Below are 14,333 nucleotides of genomic sequence, written 5' to 3'. Positions count from 1 at the left end.
TCTCTCTCTCTCTGTTACCCTCTCTCTCTCTGATACACCCTCTACAGTGAGGGAAGTATTTGATCCCCTGCTGATTTTGTACGTTTGCCCACTGACAAAGACATGATCAGTCTATACTTTTAATGGTAGGTTTATTTGAACAGTGAGAGACAGAATAACAACAAAAAAATCCAGAAAAACGCATGTCAAAAATGTTAGAAATTGATTTTCATTTTAATGAGGGAAATAAGTATTTGACCCCTCTGCAAAACATGACTTAGTACTTGGTGGCAAAACCCTTGTTGGCAATCACAGAGGTCAGATGTTTCTTGTTGTTGGCCACCAGGTTTGCACACATCTCAGGAGGGATTTTGTCCCACTCCTCTTTGCAGATCTTCTCCAAGTCATTAAGGTTTCGAGGCTGACGTTTGGCAACTCGAACATTCAGCTCCCTCCACAGATTTTCTATGGGATTAAAGTCTGGAGACTGGCTAGGCCACTCCAGGACCTTAATGTGCTTCTTCTTGAGCCACTCCTTTGTTGCCTTGGCCGTGTGTTTTGGGTCATTGTCATGCTGGAATACCCATCCACGACCCATTGTCAATGCCCTGGCTGAGGGAAGGAGGTTCTCACCCAAGATTTGACGGTACATGGACGGTACATCGTCCCTTTGATGCGGTGAAGTTGTCCTGTCCCCTTAGCAGAAAAACACCCCCAAAGCATAATGTTTCCACCATGTTTGACGGTGGGGATGGTGTTCTTGGGGTCATAGGCAGCATTCCTCCTCCTCCAAACACGGCGAGTTGAGTTGATGCCAAAGAGCTTGATTTTGGTCTCATCTGACCACAACACTTTGTATATGTGCTTTCTTGAGCAGGAGGACCTTGCGGGCGCTGCAGGATTTCAGTCCTTCACGGCATAGTGTGTTACCAATTGTTTTCTTGGTGACTATGGTCCCAGCTGCCTTGAGATCATTGACAAGATCCTCCTGTGTAGTTCTGGGCTGATTCCTCACCATTCTCATGATCATTGCACGAGGTGAGATCTTGCATGGAGCCCCAGGCCGAGGGAGATTGACTGTTATTTTGTGTTTCTTCCATTTACGAATAATCGCACCAACTGTTGTCACCTTCTCACCAAGCTGCTTGACGATGGTCTTGTAGCCCATTCCAGCCTTGTGTAGGTCTACAATCTTGTCCCTGACATCCTTGGAGAGCTCTTTGGTCTTGGCCATGGTGGAGAGTTTGGAATCTGATTGATTGATTGCTTCTGTGGACAGGTGTCTTTTATACAGGTAACAAACTGAGATTAGGAGCACTCCCTTTAAGAGTGTGCTCCTAATCTCAGCTCGTTACCTGTATAAAAGACACCTGGGAGCCAGAAATCTTTCTGATTGAGAGGGGGTCAAATACTTATTTCCCTCATTAAAATGCAAATCAATTTATAACATTTTTGACATGCGTTTTTCTGGATTTTGTTGTTGTTATTCTGTCTCTCACTTTTCAAATAAACCTACCATTAAAATTATAGACTGATCATTTCTTTGTCAGTGGGCAAACGTACAAAATCAGCAGGGGATCAAATACTTTTTTCCCTCACTGTATCTCTCTCTCTCTGTTACTGTCTCTGTCTCTGTCTCTCTGTCTCTGTCTCTCTCTCTCTCTCTCTCTCTCTCTGTTACCCTCTCTCTCTCTCTGTTACCCTCTCTCTCTCTCCCTCTCCCTCTCCCTCTGTCTCTGTCTCTGTCTCTCTCTCTCTGTCTCTCTCCCTCTCTCTCTCTCTCCCTCTCTCTCTCTCTCTCTCTCTCTCTCTCTCTCTCTCTCTCTCTCTCTCTCTCTCTCTCTCTCTCTCTCTCTGTCTCTCTCTCTCTCTCTCTCTCTCTCTCTCTGTTAATATCTACTTTATCTCTCATCCCCCCATTGCTTTGCTGACAGCAGGAAGTATTGAGCAGTTCACACTAGTGAAGGAGGAAAAATCGATAGTTACATATTGGGATATTATTTGTGACTATATCCTATCATTTGGACAATATCGCAATATTATTTTTGCGCTAGTTGGCTGCACCAGCACCAAAATTCCAGTATTTTTTCCTTCATAGCTTGTTCTCCATCTTCTTTTTAAATAGGGAGCCAATTTGTTTTCAGCACTTTTATTTCCATGATGATTAAAACTTGTTTTCTCATGACTCTCTCTTGTCTCTCTGCAGCAGACATATAGTGAGCAATGTGTTTTGAACATCGAATCACAGTACATATAAAATGGTATCGTGAGGTCCCTGGCAATTCCCAGCCCTATTCCACACGTTTTACTGAAATGTCCATGGGAGGGAGGGAGAGAGGGAGAGACTTCAGCCCCTCATGCTCTGCTGTGAGATATTGAGGTCAACTGTGTTTTGAGGTTGTATTTTAGAGCTTGAGGCTGTGTTGCTGTAGTAGATTGATGTTGTGTGTTGCTGGTTGTACAGTCTGATGGAGGTTGTTGGGGTTGTATTGCTGGTTGTACAGTCTGATGGAGGTTGTTGGGGTTGTGTGTTGCTGGTTGTATGATGGAGGTTGTTGGGGTTGTATTGCTGGTTGTATGACGGAGGTTGTTGGGTTGTGTTGTGTGTTGCTGGTTGTACAGTATGATGGAGGTTGTGTTGCTCGTTGCAGTGGTGTAAAGTACTTAATACTTTAAAGTACTACTTAAGTAGTTTTGGGGGTATCTGTACTTTACAATGTATATTTTAGACAACTTTTACGTCACTACATTCCTAAAGAAAATGATGTATGTTTTACCCCATACATTTTCCCTGACATCCAAAAGTACTTTCTGAATGTTTAGCAGGTCAGGAAAATGGTCCAGTTCATACACTTATCAAGAGAACATCCCTGGTCATCCCTACTGCCTCTGATCTGGAGGACTCACTAAACACACATGCTTTATTTGTAAATGATATCTGAGTGTTGGAGTGTGCCCCTGGCTATCCATACATTTTTTAAAACCGTGCTGTGTGTTTTGCTTAATATAAGGAATTTTAAAATGATTTATGCTTTTACTTTTGATACTTAAGTATCACACACACACACACTGCCTACAGCAAATCCAGACACATAGACACACACACACACACACACACACACACACACACACACACACTGCCTACAGCATATCAAGACACATAGACACACACACACACACACACACACACTGCCTACAGCAAATCAAGACACACACACACACACTGCCTACAGCAAATCCAGACACATTGACACACACTCACACACACACACACTCACACACACACACACACACTGCCTACAGCAAATCCAGACACATTGACACACACACTCTATGTGGATCATGTCGCCTCTGTACTTTGATGCCATCGTGTTAAACTCTTTAGTAGACCCCAGTGATGTCTGACTGACCTGTTATTATCTTAATGATGTTATCATATTAATGCTTAGGTACGCTTCAAATAAAGTATTACTAAATATTTTGTCTTCTGTTTATTCACAGAGCGATCACCATGGGGAAAGGCTGCGTGACGGCAACCAAGTACTTCCTGTTCCTCTTCAACGTCCTCTTCTTCGTAAGTATCTTATTCCCCAGAAACAGATGACTGACCTATACAGTGCAGTACCTTAGCCTCTACACTGAGTGGACAAAACATGCATGACAATAACCGGCTGACAAAATGTCATGATCGCCACAGCCCTATTGCCATGTTGGACTGGTTTGAGATGAAAATGTGAACTCACCAACACACACCAACTAATCGTTCATCCTTGTCCTCTGTTTCACTCTCTCATTCTCTATGACATCATTCTCACTTTTTCTTTCTGTCTTTCCAAATATGTTCCTAGTGACCATACAGCTCTATAACTGAATATAGGTCTCTCTTTGCTCTCTCTCGCTCTCTCTCTCATGCTCTCTCTCTCTCATGCTCTCTCTCTCTCTCTCATGCACTCTTTCTCCCTCCCTCCCTCCATCTCGCTCCCCTCCCTCCATCTCTCTCTCATGCCCTCTCTCTCTCATGCCCTCTCTCTTTCTCCCCCTCTCTCTCCCTCTCACCCCCCTCCCTCCATCCCTCTCTCTTCTCTTGCTCTTTCTCCCCCTCTCTCTCCCTCTCACCCCCCTCCATCATCCCTCTCTCTTCTCTTGCTCTTTCTCTCTCCCTGGTTTCTTAATTAGAGAGCAGATTAAGTGTTTGTGGCCTGGTTACCACAGCGATACACATCCACTCAGTCCCAGGCTCCCACAATCCCTCTCTCTCTCTCCTCTCTCTCCATCATCCCTCATTCCCATCCCTGAACAGAGGAAATTAAACGTGTGATCCAGAGCTTAAGACCTTTAAGTTACACTCCATGGGGATGTATGTCGTGACCCCACTACTAACAGGGCTGCTGTTGAGAAACTAGAATGGAACCCCACTACTAACAGGGCTGCTGTTGAGAAACTAGAATGGAACCCCACTACTAACAGGGCTGCTGTTGAGGTACAGAGCAGCTCCAGTGTTAATGTGCAGACAGAGCAGCTCCAGTGTTAATGTGCAGACAGAGCAGCTCCAGTGTTAATGTGCAGACAGAGCAGCTCCAGTGTTAATGTGCAGACAGAGCAGCTCCAGTGTTAATGTGCAGACAGAGCAGCTCCAGTGTTAATGTGCAGACAGAGCAGCTCCAGTGTTAATGTGCAGACAGAGCAGCTCCAGTGTTAATGAAGGAGGACGGATGTGGGCTGTGTCCCAAATGGTACCCTATTCCCTATATAGTGCACTACTAAGACCAGACCCTATATAGTGCACTACTAAGACCAGACCCTATATAGTGCACTACTAAGACCAGACCCTATATAGTGCACTACTAAGACCAGACACACCTCCCCTGATGCATAGACACACCTCCCCTGATGCATAGACACACCTCCCCTGATGCATAGACACACCTCCCCTGATGCATAGACACACCTCCCCTGATGCATAGACACACCTCCCCTGATGCATAGACACACCCTCCCTGATGCATAGACACACCTCCCCTGATGCATAGACACACCTCCCCTGATGCATAGACACACCTCCCCTGATCCATAGACACACCTCCCCTGATGCATAGACACACCTCCCCTGATGCATAGACACACCTCCCCTGATGCATAGACACACCTCCCCTGATGCATAGACACACCTCCCCTGATGCATAGACACACCTCCCCTGATGCATAGACACACCTCCCCTGCAATACATAGACACACCTCCCCTGATGCATAGACACACCTCCCCTGCAATACATAGACACACCTCCCCTGATGCATAGACACACCTCCCCTGATGCATAGACACACCTCCCCTGATGCATAGACACACCTCCCCTGATGCATAGACACACCTCCCCTGATTCATAGACACACCTCCCCTGATGCATAGACACACCTCCCCTGATGCATAGACACACCTCCCCTGATCCATAGACACACCTCCACTGATCCATAGACACACCTCCCCTGATGCATAGACACACCTCCCCTGATGCATAGACACACCTCCCCCGATCCATAGACACACCTCCACTGATGGAGCATTACTCCTGGTGATCTCCCCTGTCTGGCTATGGAACATTACTCCTGACGATCTCCCCTGTCTGGCTATGGAACATTACTCCTGACGATCTCCCCTGTCTGGCTATGGAACATTACTCCTGACGATCTCCCCTGTCTGGCTATGGAACATTACTCCTGGTGATCTCCCCTGTCTGGCTATGGAACATTACTCCTGGTGATCTCCCCTGTCTGGCTATGGAACATTACTCCTGACGATCTCCCCTGTCTGGCTATGGAACATTACTCCTGGTGATCTCCCCTGTCTGGCTATGGAACATTACTCCTGACGATCTCCCCTGTCCGGCTATGGAGCATTACTCCTGATGATCTCCCCTGTCTGGCTATGGAACATTACTCCTGGTGATCTCCCCTGTCTGGCTATGGAACATTACTCCTGACGATCTCCCCTGTCCGGCTATGGAGCATTACTCCTGGTGATCTCCCCTGTCTGGCTATGGAGCATTACTCCTGATGATCTCCCCTGTCTGGCTATGGAACATTACTTCTGACGATCTCCCCTGTCTGGCTATGGAACATTACTCCTGACGATCTCCCCTGTCTGGCTATGGAACATTACTCCTGACGATCTCCCCTGTCTGGCTATGGAACATTACTCCTGACGATCTCCCCTGTCTGGCTATGGAACATTACTCCTGACGATCTCCCCTGTCTGGCTATGGAACATTACTCCTGACGATCTCCCCTGTCTGGCTATGGAACATTACTCCTGACGATCTCCCCTGTCTGGCTATGGAACATTACTCCTGGTGATCTCCCCTGTCTGGCTATGGAGCATTACTCCTGGTGATCTCCCCTGTCCGGCTATGGAACATTACTCCTGATGATCTCCCCTGTCTGGCTATGGAACATTACTCCTGACGATCTCCCCTGTCTGGCTATGGAACATTACTCCTGACGATCTCCCCTGTCTGGCTATGGAACATTACTCCTGACGATCTCCCCTGTCTGGCTATGGAACATTACTCCTGACGATCTCCCCTGTCTGGCTATGGAACATTACTCCTGACGATCTCCCCTGTCTGGCTATGGAACATTACTCCTGACGATCTCCCCTGTCTGGCTATGGAACATTACTCCTGGTGATCTCCCCTGTCCGGCTATGGAACATTACTCCTGGTGATCTCCCCTGTCTGGCTATGGAACATTACTCCTGATGATCTCCCCTGTCTGGCTATGGAGCATTACTCCTGACGATCTCCCCTGTCTGGCTATGGAACATTACTCCTGGTGATCTCCCCTGTCTGGCTATGGAACATTACTCCTGATGATCTCCCCTGTCTGGCTATGGAGCATTACTCCTGACGATCTCCCCTGTCTGGCTATGGAACATTACTCCTGACGATCTCCCCTGTCTGGCTATGGAACATTACTCCTGATGATCTCCCCTGTCCGGCTATGGAACATTACTCCTGACGATCTCCCCTGTCCGGCTATGGAACATTACTCCTGACGATCTCCCCTGTCCGGCTATGGAACATTACTCCTGACGATCTCCCCTGTCCGGCTATGGAACATTACTCCTGACGATCTCCCCTGTCTGGCTATGGAACATTACTCCTGACGATCTCCCCTGTCTGGCTATGGAACATTACTCCTGGTGATCTCCCCTGTCTGGCTATGGAACATTACTCCTGGTGATCTCCCCTGTCTGGCTATGGAACATTACTCCTGACGATCTCCCCTGTCTGGCTATGGAACATTACTCCTGGTGATCTCCCCTGTCTGGCTATGGAACATTACTCCTGACGATCTCCCCTGTCTGGCTATGGAACATTACTCCTGACGATCTCCCCTGTCTGGCTATGGAACATTACTCCTGGTGATCTCCCCTGTCTGGCTATGGAACATTACTCCTGGTGATCTCCCCTGTCTGGCTATGGAACATTACTCCTGACGATCTCCCCTGTCTGGCTATGGAACATTACTCCTGATGATCTCCCCTGTCTGGCTATGGAACATTACTCCTGGCGATCTCCCCTGTCTGGCTATGGAACATTACTCCTGGTGATCTCCCCTGTCTGGCTATGGAACATTACTCCTGACGATCTCCCCTGTCTGGCTATGGAACATTACTCCTGACGATCTCCCCTGTCTGGCTATGGAACATTACTCCTGACGATCTCCCCTGTCTGGCTATGGAGCATTACTCCTGACGATCTCCCCTGTCTGGCTATGGAACATTACTCCTGACGATCTCCCCTGTCTGGCTATGGAACATTACTCCTGATGATCTCCCCTGTCTGGCTATGGAACATTACTCCTGATGATCTCCCCTGTCTGGCTATGGAACATTACTCCTGGTGATCTCCCCTGTCTGGCTATGGAACATTACTCCTGACGATCTCCCCTGTCTGGCTATGGAACATTACTCCTGACGATCTCCCCTGTCTGGCTATGGAACATTACTCCTGACGATCTCCCCTGTCTGGCTATGGAACATTACTCCTGACGATCTCCCCTGTCTGGCTATGGAACATTACTCCTGATGATCTCCCCTGTCTGGCTATGGAACATTGCTCCTGATGATCTCCCCTGTCTGGCTATGGAACATTACTCCTGACGATCTCCCCTGTCTGGCTATGGAACATTACTCCTGACGATCTCCCCTGTCTGGCTATGGAACATTACTCCTGACGATCTCCCCTGTCTGGCTATGGAACATTACTCCTGACGATCTCCCCTGTCTGGCTATGGAACATTACTCCTGACGATCTCCCCTGTCTGGCTATGGAACATTACTCCTGGTGATCTCCCCTGTCCGGCTATGGAACATTACTCCTGACGATCTCCCCTGTCTGGCTATGGAACATTACTCCTGACGATCTCCCCTGTCTGGCTATGGAACATTACTCCTGACGATCTCCCCTGTCCGGCTATGGAGCATTACTCCTGACGATCTCCCCTGTCTGGCTATGGAACATTACTCCTGACGATCTCCCCTGTCTGGCTATGGAGCATTACTCCTGACGATCTCCCCTGTCCGGCTATGGAGCATTACTCCTGACGATCTCCCCTGTCTGGCTATGGAACATTACTCCTGACGATCTCCCCTGTCTGGCTATGGAACATTACTCCTGACGATCTCCCCTGTCTGGCTATGGAGCATTACTCCTGACGATCTCCCCTGTCTGGCTATGGAACATTACTCCTGACGATCTCCCCTGTCTGGCTTTGGAACATTACTCCTGACGATCTCCCCTGTCTGGCTATGGAACATTACTCCTGACGATCTCCCCTGTCTGGCTATGGAACATTACTCCTGACGATCTCCCCTGTCTGGCTATGGAACATTACTCCTGACGATCTCCCCTGTCTGGCTATGGAACATTACTCCTGGTGATCTCCCCTGTCTGGCTATGGAACATTACTCCTGATGATCTCCCCTGTCTGGCTATGGAACATTACTCCTGATGATCTCCCCTGTCTGGCTATGGAACATTACTCCTGATGATCTCCCCTGTCTGGCTATGGAACATTACTCCTGACGATCTCCCCTGTCTGGCTATGGAACATTACTCCTGACGATCTCCCCTGTCCGGCTATGGAGCATTACTCCTGACGATCTCCCCTGTCTGGCTATGGAACATTACTCCTGACGATCTCCCCTGTCTGGCTATGGAGCATTACTCCTGACGATCTCCCCTGTCTGGCTATGGAACATTACTCCTGATGATCTCCCCTGTCTGGCTATGGAACATTACTCCTGACGATCTCCCCTGTCTGGCTATGGAACATTACTCCTGACGATCTCCCCTGTCTGGCTATGGAACATTACTCCTGACGATCTCCCCTGTCTGGCTATGGAACATTACTCCTGACGATCTCCCCTGTCTGGCTATGGAGCATTACTCCTGACGATCTCCCCTGTCTGGCTATGGAACATTACTCCTGGTGATCTCCCCTGTCTGGCTATGGAACATTACTCCTGACGATCTCCCCTGTCTGGCTATGGAACATTACTCCTGATGATCTCCCCTGTCTGGCTATGGAACATTGCTCCTGATGATCTCCCCTGTCTGGCTATGGAACATTACTCCTGACGATCTCCCCTGTCTGGCTATGGAACATTACTCCTGACGATCTCCCCTGTCTGGCTATGGAACATTACTCCTGACGATCTCCCCTGTCTGGCTATGGAACATTACTCCTGGTGATCTCCCCTGTCTGGCTATGGAACATTACTCCTGGTGATCTCCCCTGTCTGGCTATGGAACATTACTCCTGGTGATCTCCCCTGTCTGGCTATGGAGCATTACTCCTGACGATCTCCCCTGTCTGGCTATGGAACATTACTCCTGACGATCTCTCCTGTCTGGCTATGGAACATTACTCCTGACGATCTCCCCTGTCTGGCTATGGAACATTACTCCTGGTGATCTCCCCTGTCTGGCTATGGAACATTACTCCTGGTGATCTCCCCTGTCCGGCTATGGGACATTACTCCTGATGATCTCCCCTGTCTGGCTATGGAACATTACTCCTGCCGATCTCCCCTGTCTGGCTATGGAACATTACTCCTGGTGATCTCCCCTGTCTGGCTATGGAACATTACTCCTGGTGATCTCCCCTGTCTAGCTATGGAACATTACTCCTGACGATCTCCCCTGTCTGGCTATGGAACATTACTTCTGACGATCTCCCCTGTCTAGCTATGGAACATTACTTCTGACGATCTCCCCTGTCCGGCTATGGAACATTACTCCTGGTGATCTCCCCTGTCTGGCTATGGAACATTACTCCTGACGATCTCCCCTGTCTGGCTATGGAACATTACTCCTGATGATCTCCCCTGTCTGGCTATGGAACATTACTCCTGGTGATCTCCCCTGTCTGGCTATGGAACATTACTCCTGATGATCTCCCCTGTCTAGCTATGGAACATTACTTCTGACGATCTCCCCTGTCCGGCTATGGAACATTACTCCTGGTGATCTCCCCTGTCCGGCTATGGAACATTACTCCTGACGATCTCCCCTGTCTGGCTATGGAACATTACTCCTGACGATCTCCCCTGTCTGGCTATGGAACATTACTCCTGATGATCTCCCCTGTCTGGCTATGGAACATTACTCCTGGTGATCTCCCCTGTCTGGCTATGGAACATTACTCCTGACGATCTCCCCTGTCTGGCTATGGAACATTACTCCTGGTGATCTCCCCTGTCTGGCTATGGAACATTACTCCTGACGATCTCCCCTGTCTGGCTATGGAACATTACTCCTGACGATCTCCCCTGTCTGGCTATGGAACATTACTCCTGACGATCTCCCCTGTCTGGCTATGGAACATTACTCCTGATGATCTCCCCTGTCTGGCTATGGAACATTACTCCTGGCGATCTCCCCTGTCTGGCTATGGAACATTACTCCTGGTGATCTCCCCTGTCTGGCTATGGAACATTACTCCTGACGATCTCCCCTGTCTGGCTATGGAACATTACTCCTGGTGATCTCCCCTGTCTGGCTATGGAACATTACTCCTGACGATCTCCCCTGTCTGGCTATGGAACATTACTCCTGACGATCTCCCCTGTCTGGCTATGGAACATTACTCCTGGTGATCTCCCCTGTCTGGCTATGGAACATTACTCCTGGTGATCTCCCCTGTCTGGCTATGGAACATTACTCCTGGTGATCTCCCCTGTCTGGCTATGGAGCATTACTCCTGATGATCTCCCCTGTCTGACTATGGAACATTACTCCTGGTGATCTCCCCTGTCTGGCTATGGAACATTACTCCTGGTGATCTCCCCTGTCTGGCTATGGAACATTACTCCTGATGATCTCCCCTGTCTGGCTATGGAACATTACTCCTGACGATCTCCCCTGTCTGGCTATGGAACATTACTCCTGACGATCTCCCCTGTCTGGCTATGGAACATTACTCCTGACGATCTCCCCTGTCTGGCTATGGAACATTACTCCTGACGATCTCCCCTGTCTGGCTATGGAACATTACTCCTGACGATCTCCCCTGTCTGGCTATGGAACATTACTCCTGACGATCTCCCCTGTCTGGCTATGGAGCATTACTCCTGACGATCTCCCCTGTCTGGCTATGGAACATTACTCCTGGTGATCTCCCCTGTCTGGCTATGGAACATTACTCCTGACGATCTCCCCTGTCTGGCTATGGAACATTACTCCTGATGATCTCCCCTGTCTGGCTATGGAACATTGCTCCTGATGATCTCCCCTGTCTGGCTATGGAACATTACTCCTGACGATCTCCCCTGTCTGGCTATGGAACATTACTCCTGACGATCTCCCCTGTCTGGCTATGGAACATTACTCCTGACGATCTCCCCTGTCTGGCTATGGAACATTACTCCTGGTGATCTCCCCTGTCTGGCTATGGAACATTACTCCTGGTGATCTCCCCTGTCTGGCTATGGAACATTACTCCTGGTGATCTCCCCTGTCTGGCTATGGAGCATTACTCCTGACGATCTCCCCTGTCTGGCTATGGAACATTACTCCTGACGATCTCTCCTGTCTGGCTATGGAACATTACTCCTGACGATCTCCCCTGTCTGGCTATGGAACATTACTCCTGGTGATCTCCCCTGTCTGGCTATGGAACATTACTCCTGGTGATCTCCCCTGTCCGGCTATGGAACATTACTCCTGACGATCTCCCCTGTCCGGCTATGGAACATTACTCCTGACGATCTCCCCTGTCTGGCTATGGAGCATTACTCCTGATGATCTCCCCTGTCCAGCTATGGAACATTACTCCTGACGATCTCCCCTGTCTGGCTATGGGACATTACTCCTGATGATCTCCCCTGTCTGGCTATGGAACATTACTCCTGCCGATCTCCCCTGTCTGGCTATGGAACATTACTCCTGGTGATCTCCCCTGTCTGGCTATGGAACATTACTCCTGGTGATCTCCCCTGTCTAGCTATGGAACATTACTCCTGACGATCTCCCCTGTCTGGCTATGGAACATTACTTCTGACGATCTCCCCTGTCTAGCTATGGAACATTACTTCTGACGATCTCCCCTGTCCGGCTATGGAACATTACTCCTGGTGATCTCCCCTGTCTGGCTATGGAACATTACTCCTGACGATCTCCCCTGTCTGGCTATGGAACATTACTCCTGATGATCTCCCCTGTCTGGCTATGGAACATTACTCCTGGTGATCTCCCCTGTCTGGCTATGGAACATTACTCCTGATGATCTCCCCTGTCTAGCTATGGAACATTACTTCTGACGATCTCCCCTGTCCGGCTATGGAACATTACTCCTGGTGATCTCCCCTGTCCGGCTATGGAACATTACTCCTGACGATCTCCCCTGTCTGGCTATGGAACATTACTCCTGACGATCTCCCCTGTCTGGCTATGGAACATTACTCCTGATGATCTCCCCTGTCTGGCTATGGAACATTACTCCTGGTGATCTCCCCTGTCTGGCTATGGAACATTACTCCTGACGATCTCCCCTGTCTGGCTATGGAACATTACTACTGGTGATCTCCCCTGTCTGGCTATGGAACATTACTCCTGACGATCTCCCCTGTCTGGCTATGGAACATTACTCCTGACGATCTCCCCTGTCTGGCTATGGAACATTACTCCTGACGATCTCCCCTGTCTGGCTATGGAACATTACTCCTGATGATCTCCCCTGTCTGGCTATGGAACATTACTCCTGGCGATCTCCCCTGTCTGGCTATGGAACATTACTCCTGGTGATCTCCCCTGTCTGGCTATGGAACATTACTCCTGACGATCTCCCCTGTCTGGCTATGGAACATTACTCCTGGTGATCTCCCCTGTCTGGCTATGGAACATTACTCCTGACGATCTCCCCTGTCTGGCTATGGAACATTACTCCTGACGATCTCCCCTGTCTGGCTATGGAACATTACTCCTGGTGATCTCCCCTGTCTGGCTATGGAACATTACTCCTGGTGATCTCCCCTGTCTGGCTATGGAACATTACTCCTGGTGATCTCCCCTGTCTGGCTATGGAGCATTACTCCTGATGATCTCCCCTGTCTGACTATGGAACATTACTCCTGACGATCTCCCCTGTCTGGCTATGGAACATTACTCCTGGTGATCTCCCCTGTCTGGCTATGGAACATTACTCCTGACGATCTCCCCTGTCTGGCTATGGAACATTACTCCTGACGATCTCCCCTGTCTGGCTATGGAACATTACTCCTGACGATCTCCCCTGTCTGGCTATGGAACATTACTCCTGACGATCTCCCCTGTCTGGCTATGGAACATTACTCCTGACGATCTCCCCTGTCTGGCTATGGAACATTACTCCTGGTGATCTCCCCTGTCTGGCTATGGAACATTACTCCTGGCCAACAGCACCCACTTATTTACAGAACTTAGTAGAGTTGAGCATGTCTTATTTAGCATTTTGTATTGACACTCTCTCTCTCTCTCTGTCTTTCTCTCTCTCTCTCTGCAGCTGTTTGGTGCCCTCATCATGGGGTTCGGACTGTGGGTCCTGCTGGACAATGAGAGTTTCATAGTCGTCCTGCGTAAGTGCCTTTATCAAACTACCCTTACTAATGTGGCAAGTCATTTCAACAGAGGAATGGAAGAAAGATTGTCAAACTGTATGCATAGTTAAAGCCTGTTCCGTTTTCTTTAACATTTTAAAACAATCCAAAAGGATCGCTAAACCGATTTTAAAAAGCACTAAAACCATTTGGAAAAGAAGCCATTTGGTAGTTATCTAGTTGGCTGATGTTTAGTCTAACATATTGTCAGGGCTC

At 48.9% G+C, this 14,333-nt stretch overlaps 1 long non-coding RNA gene across 1 annotated transcript in view; it reads left to right on the top strand.

Moving 5' to 3' along the window:
* LOC311119453 overlaps positions 1 to 14,116 on the top strand; it is a 32,709-nt gene extending 18,593 nt beyond the window's left edge. The window contains exons 2-3 of the long non-coding RNA XR_014611973.1: positions 3,481 to 3,553; positions 14,024 to 14,116. This is a non-coding gene — a long non-coding RNA (uncharacterized lncRNA). The remainder of the gene's footprint in view (positions 1 to 3,480; positions 3,554 to 14,023) is intronic.
* The last annotated feature ends 217 nt before the right edge of the window (positions 14,117 to 14,333 follow it).

The sequence above is a fragment of the Coregonus lavaretus genome (assembly GCF_964263955.1).
Source record: "Coregonus lavaretus genome assembly, contig: HAP1_SCAFFOLD_4808, whole genome shotgun sequence".
Classification (NCBI taxonomy): Eukaryota; Metazoa; Chordata; class Actinopteri; order Salmoniformes; family Salmonidae; genus Coregonus; species Coregonus lavaretus.
The sequence above is the reverse complement of the archived record's forward strand: the minus strand, read 5'-3'. Positions and strand labels throughout refer to the sequence as shown.